The sequence below is a fragment of the Salvelinus alpinus genome, chromosome 17, assembly GCF_045679555.1.
Source record: "Salvelinus alpinus chromosome 17, SLU_Salpinus.1, whole genome shotgun sequence".
Lineage (NCBI taxonomy): Eukaryota > Metazoa > Chordata > Actinopteri > Salmoniformes > Salmonidae > Salvelinus > Salvelinus alpinus.
Genome location: NC_092102.1, coordinates 25378146 through 25388987, shown reverse-complemented (window position 1 = coordinate 25388987; position 10842 = coordinate 25378146). Strand labels below are relative to the sequence as shown.

At 46.0% G+C, this 10842-nt stretch overlaps 1 long non-coding RNA gene across 1 annotated transcript; it reads right to left on the bottom strand.

Moving 5' to 3' along the window:
* Positions 1 to 7480: 7480 nt before the first annotated feature.
* Positions 7481 to 9257, bottom strand: LOC139542581 (uncharacterized). The gene is made up of 2 exons (XR_011668521.1): positions 8421 to 9257; positions 7481 to 8297 (listed from the first exon to the last, which is right to left on the bottom strand). It is a non-coding gene; the product is annotated as an uncharacterized lncRNA (long non-coding RNA).
* Between the last annotated feature and the right edge of the window lie 1585 nt (positions 9258 to 10842).

Sequence of the window (10842 nt, the reverse complement as noted above, 5' to 3'; positions counted from 1 at the left end):
GGTTCAGCTTCCAACAGGACAACGACCCTAAGCACACAGCCAAGACAATGCAGGAGTGGCTTCAGGACAAGTCTCTGAATGTCCTTAAGTAGCCCAGACTTGAACCTGATCGAACATCTCTGGAGAGACCTGAAAATAGCTGTGCAGCGACACTCCCCATCCAACCTGACAGAGCTTGAGGCGATTGCAGAGAAGAATGGGAGTCTCCCCAATACAGTTGTGCCAAGCTTATAGCGTCATACCCAAGAAGACTTGAGGCTGTAATCGCTACCAAAGGTGCTTCAACAAAATAATTTATAAAAGATCACATAAAGGGTCTGAATACTTACGTAAATGTCATATTTCCAGTTTTTTTTTTTTATGCAAAACAAAATAGCTTTGTCATTATGGGGTATTGTGTGTAAATTGGAAAAAGATAAGATGTCTGAATACTTTCAGAATGCACTGTAGAGAGAGTTATGTGATCATTTATAAATTATTTTGTTTTAATCAAATATTATATCTGTTTGAGGTTATTTTGGTCAATTTGCAGTCTACAAGTTATTTGTAATTATGTTCTGGTACCCTGACCAAAGAATTGTCCCGCAGCTGAATCTAGTTGATGATTCCTGCCATACAGGGTTCTATATGGAACTGTTTGGTTCAGTGAAGAAGAACCCCAAGAGATCTCATCAAAAAGCATAAAAAAGAGTTCTATATAGAACTGTTATGGGTGCCATATGAAGTAAGTGACTGAACCCTTTTTGGTTCTATATAGCACTTTTTTTTCTAAGAGTACATCGTTTTATCTGGAGCTCTAGAGACAGTTCAGTACTAACATTACACACTAACAGATACTAACAAAGAGAGTTAACTCTGTTGCTGGATAACCTCTGAAAACCCCACAGCACCTCTTTTCTGAAAGCTAGAAGAGTAGACATCCATTCAAAGGCCTTGTGGTCCATTCCCTTGGCACTGAGAAGTTAAGTATTTACTTGTGTTTTTTTAAAGAGTGAGTTTCTTAGAAATTCACAGTGTCACATAGGTTAAGTACCACCTTAAGGAACAAAGAATTTAAACTGAAGGCAATTAGCCAATCAATACCTCTTTAAAGCAAGCGGTTCCAAGGGAGACCGAACATCATCATTTTAAAAGTGGGTTTGTTTTTTTGTCTCACTTTTTTAGTTTGCTGCTAATTACAAATAAAATGCACCTCTCGAAAACCACTTCTGCAGAAAATAGGACCATTGATTTTATTTGCGTGTATATCAAAGCACTAGGAAAATGTCTAAAAGAAATACAATAAATTGATTTAGGCTAAAGAAGAGAGGAAAAGGCTTGACAATCAAAACAGGAGATTTAACAAAACTTCCACAAGCATCCCCCTTATATATTTTGTTAGATTAATCAAATTAGAGACACTTTGTTCATATTTGTAGTATAAATGTTCCAGAATAAAGTGTAATGTGTTATTTTATTTTCAGGTTAACTGAAACATTTGGATAACTATGGCTCTGTGGTTTGCTTATTCTATTATAAAAATCATCGTCACAATATGAAATTATTGGGGCCCAGCAATGAGCTATTCTGTAAACAACGGTGGAAATGATTACAGCAAACATGATATTTTTCTGATTGCACTTTTAGTAGAATTGCACCTGTTTCTCTAAATGGTCCTCTCTCTGAGCACTTATCCTGTGCCTCTCCTTCGTGCCACAGGAGATGCCAGAACCTGGATGACTGCTGAAGGATAATCATTACAATGACAGCAGTGACAACAATACACCAGATGGATCGCTCAAACGCCTGACGTCCGCTTCCTGGCTGGCCAAATGTCCTGTTACCAACAACAGTGCCAAGAATTGGGGAGGTTTCTCATTGATATATATCAACATAGCCCTTTGTATTAATCTGAAATTGATACTCTCAAGGAGACTTATAGACTAAATGTGTAATAACTTAGAGAGGGCTACTGGAGCAGCATCGACCATCCAGAGAAATTATCCTTCTCCAAGTCCAACTTAGAGAAGAAATCATTAATTGACTATTCTATCATTCTGCACTTGAAAATTATGAAGTACCAGTCTTTTGTTTCCTTACTTGTAAGGCTAGTCATGGCTCACATCAACACCATCATCCCAGACACACTGGACCCACTCCAATTTGCATACCGCCCCAACAGATCCACAGATGACACAATCTCTTGCACTCCACACTGCCCTTTCCCACTTGGACAAAAGGAACACCTACGTGAGAATGCTGTTCATTGACTACAGCTCAGCGTTCAACACCATAGTGCCCTCGAAGCTCATCACTAAGTTAAAGTCCCTGGGACTGAACACCTCCCTCTGCAAATGGATCCTGGACTTCCTGATGGGCCACCCCCAGGGGGTGACCGTCAACATGGGGGCCCCTCAATACTCCCTGTTCACCCACGATTGCATGGCCGTGCACAACTCCAACACCATCATTAAGTTTGCTGACGGTAGGCCTGATCACCAACGACGATGAGACAGCCAATAGAGAGGACAGAGACCTGGCAGTGTGGTGCCAGGACAACAACCTCTCCCTCAATGTCAGTAAGACAAAGGAGCTGACGTGGACTACAGGAAAAGGAGGGCTGAGCACGCCCCCATTCACATCGACGGGGCTGTAGTGGAGAGCTTCAAGTTCCTTGGTGTCCACATCACTAAGGCTCTATCATGGTCTTAACACACCAACACAGTCATGAAGAGGGCACAACCACACCTCTTCCCCCTCAGGAGGCTGAAAAGATTTAGCATGGGCCATCAGATCCTCAAAAAGTTTTAAGCTGGACCATCGAGAGCATCTTGACTGGCTGCATCACCGCAAGGTATGGCAACTGCTTGGCATTGAACGCAAGGCGCTACAGAGGGTACTGTGTATGGCCCAGTACATCACTGGGGTCGAACTCCCTGCCAAAAGATTGCGAAAGACTCCTGCCACCGAAGCCACAGACTGTTCTTTCTGCTACCACACGTTATGCAGTGCCAATGCACCAAGTCTGGAACCAACGGGACCCTGAACGGCTTCTACCCCCAAGCCATAAGACTTCTAAACAAAACCGCTAAATAGTTAATCAAATGGCTACCCAGACTACCTGCATTGACCCTTTTTTGTACTAACTCCTTGCACTGACTGTATGCACACATAACGGACTCTACCCACACACTCACATACTGACACTAACACCCCAACACCAATGGCGATCAGTGAGGGACCAAGATTTCTGTTTTTCATGAGCATGGTCTTATTTCTAGTACAGCATATTGGGTGACTGTAATTCATATTCCATTCACCCAGTTCAATGTAACATGTATAGGTTTAGGCTGCTACATGATACTTGAATTTCCCCTATACCCATCATGAGGTTGCTACAACCGAGCCTACGTTACAGTGTACATTCAGTAAGCAATTAAACACCAGCACCAGCGGGCCCCGGTGGAAATACATTTGTAAAACCAAAAGCTTACCTTGACTTGGAAGAGTTCCAGTGTGGTGTTGGATAGTCATAGCCATCTAGCTAACATACTGTAGCATCCCTCTGTTTGAGCTGGGTGTTTGAGTAGGCTAAACTAGCTAGCTGCAATTGCTAGCTATGTAAGTGAAAGTCAAAATGAGGAAATCTCTCTCTCCCTCTCTCTCTCGCTCTCTCTCTCTTGCTTCTACTTCATTTTTGAAGAAATTAATTTGTTCAAAACTGTTCAACTATTGTTTTTCTCTCTCTTTGAGTCAACTACTCACCACATGTTATGCACTGCAGTGATATCTATCTGTAGCTTATGTTTTCAGTACTAGTTTCATTCTCTGATGATTTGATTGGGTGGACAACATGTCAGTTCATGCTGCAAGAGGTTGGAAGACATCCTCCGTAAGTTGTCATAATTACTATGTAATTCTATGGAAGGGGTTGAGAACCATGAGTCTCCTAGGTTTTGTATTGAAGTCAATGTACCCAGAGGAGGACGGAAGCTAGCCGTCCTCCGGCTACATCATGGTGCTACCCTACAGAGTGCTGTTGAGGCTACTGTAGGTCTTCATTGCAAAACTGTATTTTAATTAATTATTTGGTGACATGAATATATTTAGTATAGTTTATCTAAAAAGGAGAACTTTTAAAATGTTTTACTATTTTTTTTTTAATTATGAAATTCACTGAGGAGGATGGTCCTCCCCTTCCTCCTCTGAGGAGCCTGCACTCCCCGATACACATATACACATACACACACATGCCTACACAAACAAAACATGCACACACATGCATACTGATGCCACACTCACACACACTCATACACCCTTTCACACTCACCACATACTTTGCTGCTACGTCAATTACCTCGTACCCCTGCACATCGACTCAGTACTGGTACTCCCTGTATACAGTATAGACATGTTATTTTCTACTCCCTATATATAGCCATGTTATTGTTAATTGTTATTCTTATTCGTTATTCAGTGTGTCATTGTCTATTTTTATCTTATCATTAAATATGCATTGTTGGAAAGGACCCGTAAGTCAGCATGTCACTGTTAGTCTACACCTTTTGCCTACGAAGCATGTGACAAATTACATTTGATTTGACTTGGTATTGTTGTCCTTTGTTGAATGAGGTCTTCTGTTCAGTAACACTGATGCATTGACTGGCCTGTTCTTTATCTGCTGCAGTGACTGCTTTGTGGCTAGGTAGTGTACTGAGGTGTACCTTAGTGTCTTACCTGAGACCTTAACCAAGGCCCAGGCCTGATGGTGAGAGCCCCCTGTCTGTCCCTAGACCTGGGACCCTGGGGAGGGGCTGGCTGTCACTACAAGTCCATGTTCCTCTCACACTGGACTGTCCTCTCTGAAGCTGCTGGCCTGACACCTCATCCATCTCCACCTAGTTGGGCCACCTGGGGGCCGTCAGTACCCTACCCTAATGAGGATGGGGGAAGGGGAGTGGGATGGGGGTGTCCCTGGGCCTTACTTTACCTGCCACAGGTCCTGTCCCCACATCGTAGTACCACTGTAAATAGACAAAGTGACTGCAGTGAAGTCAGTTACTGGAGCCAACTGACAATTATACCAGTATCCCTACTCTACACCCAGATTATCAATATTTCATCACTGTCATTTATTACTCAATAGCGCCTCATCAATTGTTCAACTTACTCCCCACTATGCTCCATCCAGTTAACTTTTCATATTAGCAAATAGAGAAGTAACCAGCTTTTCAATTCAGTTGATTTTTTAGAATGCAGAAAGTCAAATGAAAAGTGGTTTAAGTGCGCTCGGCTCAGTGAAACGTGTGTTGGATTGTGTGAAGGGTTGTAGCGGAGATGTGAGTTTGGTAAACAAAAAAAGCCGAGTGCTCATTAAAAGCGTCTCTCCTAGGGCCGGCGATGGACTCTGTCTACCTCGGTCTCCCACTACATGCTAATCAGGCTAATTAGTCTCAGATTCTCCTGTGTTTCCTAATGATACTGTTTCAGAAGGACACGTTTAAAAATGCACAGTACTCCAGAGGAACATTAATCAGACTTTTTTAAATCTAATGCCATTTTTATTTGCTCATGTTTTTGCATTGAAGAGCTTATCTAAATGTATTCAAGGTGTAGAAGGTTAAAGTGTCAACAGTGTCAATCTAGGAAAGGGTGAAAAAGCAAGCTAAAACAACAGGCTGTAAATATTCTGTTGATTTAATTAATGATACAGGTCTACAAGAAAACATGGCTAGTGTGCTTACCAAACCGCATATTAGAATCAAATTGAAGAGCTATTTTCCAAACAACAAACTACTGAGAAAAAAAATGGTGACTTTGTCCTACAGCCGCCTGTCAGTCTCCCTCTGCCTCCCTCCTGGACCTTGCAGTCCCCCAGTCTGAGCTGTCATCCAGCATCAGTGGTTGTGTCAGTGGAGCAGGGAGCAGACAGCGTGTGTGTCCTGCAGTTGGAGGGTCTGAGTCTCAGGGCTCAGCGGGCATTGTTACGGAGATGCCATCTGCTTCAGCCTCTCTCTCTCTCCCAGATCCCGTTCCCAGCTTCACGCCCGCCAGTGACGTCACGTGGCAGCCAACACTGTAGTCCCTCTGTCCTGTCTGTCAGTACCAGGACCACCACCTATGGCAGCAGGGGTCTTCACGAGCCCCCCGTAAACCATCACAGTCCTGCCTGAGTGTAGAGCAGGGGAGTATGGTTAGGTCATATGAGGAGACCACTGAGAATGTAACAGGCCCTGTTATGATGCAACACCAACCTCCTGATTACAGATAGTTGCAGATCAATATAAGGAAACGAGAATTAGCAGCAGCCACCGAGGTTTGGTGAGGCGAAGAATAGAAATGTGTTGGGTAAATAAGGAGGAGAAGAAGAGAAGGCGACGACAGGAAAACAAACAGTGAGGTTTCAATATTTGCCCTTCATCCTTATCAGTGGAGCAGTTCCCCTCTCATCCCATTCTCCATGCTCGGGAGACGCAGCAGAGGCAGCACTGGAACCAGAGGAAGCAGAAAATTGAACGATCAAGTAACAGGCTTTGTTGAAACAATGGTTGCTGAGGGCGGCGGGGGAAGAGAGGGCTTCACAAACAGCCAATAAACACTGTGTCCCTGGAGGGAACCAATGGGGGAATAAGGATGGGACAAGACTTCTGATACCCTACTATCGCTTCGCCTCGCCTGCATACACACACACATAACAAACACACACACACGTACAGTAGGCTAACGCAGGAAGCCTCCATGAAGCTTGCGTTCCAGCATGCAGGATTAGAGTGATTTGTTGAGATTAAGGGGCCGCCAGTTAAATTCAAGCAGGTTTTTTAATGGTTTAATTCATGGACTAGGAGATGGGCTTAAATAAGATTGCCAAGTGTGGTCAATTAAGCTCATTAGTCGTTTTAAGGGTCTGCTCGCATTCCCATTTCCACAATCAGATCGTTTGAAAATTAGAATGAATTAGGAAACCGGGTCCCATCCTCCTCTGTTGAAGGGTGCAGGCCCTAGGAGCCTGGGGCTCTTTCATTTATCAGGGCCAAGGCCTGTAATCTGGTGACAGTCATAGTCTGGAGGGCTAAAGGCCCCATTTAGAAATGTCCCATTTACGAAGCTCCAAGACACTGATGCCAGTCAGGGTGGACAGACACAACGAAACATCATTGATCTTAGTTGCAAAGTCAGCCTGTGTAAGACAGCCTGGGATATGATGACTAGTTTTTATGTAGATAACCCTTGCAGGGCATAAGTTCAGTTGCTTAAAAAAAAATTCTCCATGTTCAAGCAATTATTTATCAGTTTATATTCCCTTACATGAACAGTCATTAACACTAGAACTACTGGGCCTGGAGGGACCCCCCTTTAAACTAACGAGCAGTCATTCTGACTGCAACATTCCAACAGTGTAATTATTCGTTTTTTACAAAATACCCCAACCACAAAGATGCATGGTCAGCAAACCACGCAGTCAAATGATGAAAACTGTAACGAGTGCGCTGAGAGTCGGGAAGCAAATACAGGGAGTGAGTGTTTTAATAAATAAACAAACACGAAACTCAAACAACACACCGACATGAAGCAGAGTCAATAACACCTGAGGAAAGAACCAAGGGGAGTGACAGATATAGGGAAGATAATCAAGCAGGTGATGGAGTCCAGGTGAGTGTCATGAGGCGCTGGTGCGCTTGACGATGGTGACAGGTGTGCGGGATAATCAGCAGCCTGATGACCTAGAGGCCGGAGAGGGAGTATATGTGACAAAAACAGTAGCCTAAACATCATTATAAGCGCCAAGGGTGCTTGATAAATAGTGAAAATCTGCACAAAAACAATAATGGCATTACAATGAATATAAGTGTTGATATGACAGCAATAAAAAAGTCAATTATCTGCTCATGCTCACATGGCCTGCGCAATGGCATCAGTTGGAATTAATTTAGCTGTTATCCCTTGTCCTAACAGTCGACATAAATCTTCGCCGCATAAAGCTATGCATAAACACGTAGCTTGCAGGTGACACAGGTTCTGTTCTTAGTGCATCTGGCCACCTGGCACTGTCTCCTCCCTAGAAACTGTGCGCACGTGGAATCTTTGCTGCTGCCTTGGCCCTCATATGTCTCTCACGTAGCCCGTATGCTACACTCATGATGGAGTCTCTCCTGGGCGTGGTGTTGTTCATCCACTGCTAGAACAACACCTGTACATTGATAGCAACTCCAAGTCAAGCATGTTGTAGAACAACTGTAGAACACAGAAACAGGCCTATGGCGGGTGCCTCCTTTCACAGTGTACAGCTGTCCCATCTGATCCAAATAATCCACACCAACCTATGGAACAATATAGAGTAGAAAACGTTAGGGTTATTTTGCTATAGGAAAAACAACACAAGCACAATGCATTGCATAAGTGTATCTATATACGGCAATGCATATTATGTAATATTGACATACCTTTGTTTGGTTGTAGTGCGTAATAGTATCCGGTTTTCTCTTTATTGTGTCTGGTCGATGGCAAATGTTGGATGCATGGTGCTCATGACAGAAACGTTCTTTCTTGCCTTGCTTAGGTATAGTCTTGTCATTCTTCAGCCCAGTTGTGGAGTACAACGGCTGTGCAGGTGCCTTATTTTGCGCAGAGGGAGCTCCCGTCTCGCTTTGTTCATGGTGCTGACTAGGCTTGTTTTTTTTGCAAGCAACATGTTCGCCAATGACAGTGAAATGAATAAATTGTCCATGGAGACATTTCTCCCCTTGCCAACATAAGGTTCCACAAGCCTCAAAACCACGACACTCGCTCACCTGCTGCATGATGTGGATATTTTCTGAAATGGCCGTCCCTTCCTCTCTCCTGTCTCACGGTTTCATTTTGTGGTGGCACGGGCAACTGTTCAGTGCCATTCTGGCTTTTTTTGGCATAGGCCTTGGAGGTGTAGGTTCAGGCTGAGGCTCAGAATCAAAAGAATAATCATCAGAGATGTCATGATTCATTTCTTCTCCACCATCTGAATCGTTTTCGTTCAGATCTTGTAGCAGCACTAACGCAGCATGTACATCCATTCGTCTTGGTCTTCTTGCCATTGTAAATTATGCATGCTCTCATTGTGTACTCCATGTATGTCACGGAATTCTAGGAGTGGTGGGTGTAGAGTCAGGCGCAGAGAGCAATACTTCCAATGGATGCATTTATTTCGCTTGGTCTAGCCAACAATCAGGTATGTCTCCAAAAACCAGGAAATAACATACAACAAATTATGCAGGAAAAACACAACTTCACCACTAAGCCTGCACAAAAGCAGGCGGGCACTGGAAGTTTAAATAGACCATTGATGAACCAAAATAAGCAACAGGTGAAAACAATCAAGAAAAAAACAACAGAAAAGAAACAGGGATCGGTGGCAGCCCGAACAGGGAGAGGAGCCACCTTCGGTGGAAGTCGTGACAGTACCCACCCACCCCACCTGACGCGCGGCTCCCTCAGCGCGCCGACACCGGCCTCGAGGACGACCCGGAGGGCGAGGCGCAGGGTGATCCGGATGGAGGCGGTGGAAATCACTCAGTAGTGATGGATCCAAGATGTCCTCCACCGGTACCCAACACCTCTCCTCCGGACTGTACCCCTCCCAATCCACGAGGTACTGCAGGCCCCTCACCCGGCGTCTAGAGTACAGGATGGAACGTACCGTGTACGCAGGGGGCCCCTCGATGTCCAGAGGGGGCGGAGGGACCTCCGGCACCTCACCTTCCTGCAGGGGACCAGCTACTACCGGCCTGAGGAGAGACACATGAAACGAGGGGTTAATGCTATAGTAAGGGGGAGCTGTAACCTATAACACACCTTGTTTATCCTCCTCAGGACTTTAAATGGCCCCACACACCGCGGCCCCAGCTTCCGGCAGGGCAGGCGGAGGGGCAGGTTTCGGGTCGAGAGCCAGATCCGGTCCCCCGGTGCGAACACGGGGGCCTCACTGCGGTGGCGGTCAGCGCTCACCTTCTGCCGCCAACCCGCCCGTTTTAGCGATTCCTGGACGGCTCTCCAGGTCTCCTTTGAGCGCTGCACCCATTCCTCCACCGCAGGAGCCTCGGTCTGGCTCTGATGCCAAGGTGCCAGGACCGGCTGGTAGCCCAACATGCACTGGAAAGGCGACAGGTTCGTGGAGGAGTGGCGGAGTGAGTTCTGGGCCACCTCCGCCCATGGGACGTACCTCGCGCATTCTCCTGGGAGGTCCTGGCAATATGACCGCAGAAACCTACCCACATCCTGGTTCACTCTCTCCACCTGCCCATTGCTCTCAGGGTGAAAACCTGAGGTCAGGCTGATCGAGACCCCCAGACGCTCCATGAACGCCCTCCAAACCCGGGACGTGAACTGGGGACCCCGATCAGAAACCATGTCCTCAGGCACCCCATAGTGCCGGAAGACGTGGGTAACAGGGCCTCCGCAGTCTGCAGGGCCGTAGGGAGACCGGGCAAAGGGAGGAGACGGCAGGACTTCGAAAACCGATCCACAACGACCAGGATCGTGGTGTTCCCCTGAGACGGGGGCGGTGAGGTGAGGAAGAGGAAGTCCACCGACAGATGTGACCAAGGCCGTTGTGGAACGGGGAGGGGCTGTAACTTCCCTCTAGGCAGGTGTCTAAGAGCCTTACTCTGAGCGCACACCGAACAGGAGGAGACATAAAACCTCACGTCCTTAGCTAAAGTGGGCCACTAGTACCTCCCCCTAAGACCCCGCACCGTCCTCTCAATTCCCGGATGACTCGAGGAGGGTAGCATGTGGGCCCACCGGGTCAATTTGTCACGATCACCAAGCGGCACGTACTTCCGGCCTGCTGGACACTGTGGTGGCGTGGGTTCTAACCGTGACGCCCGCTCG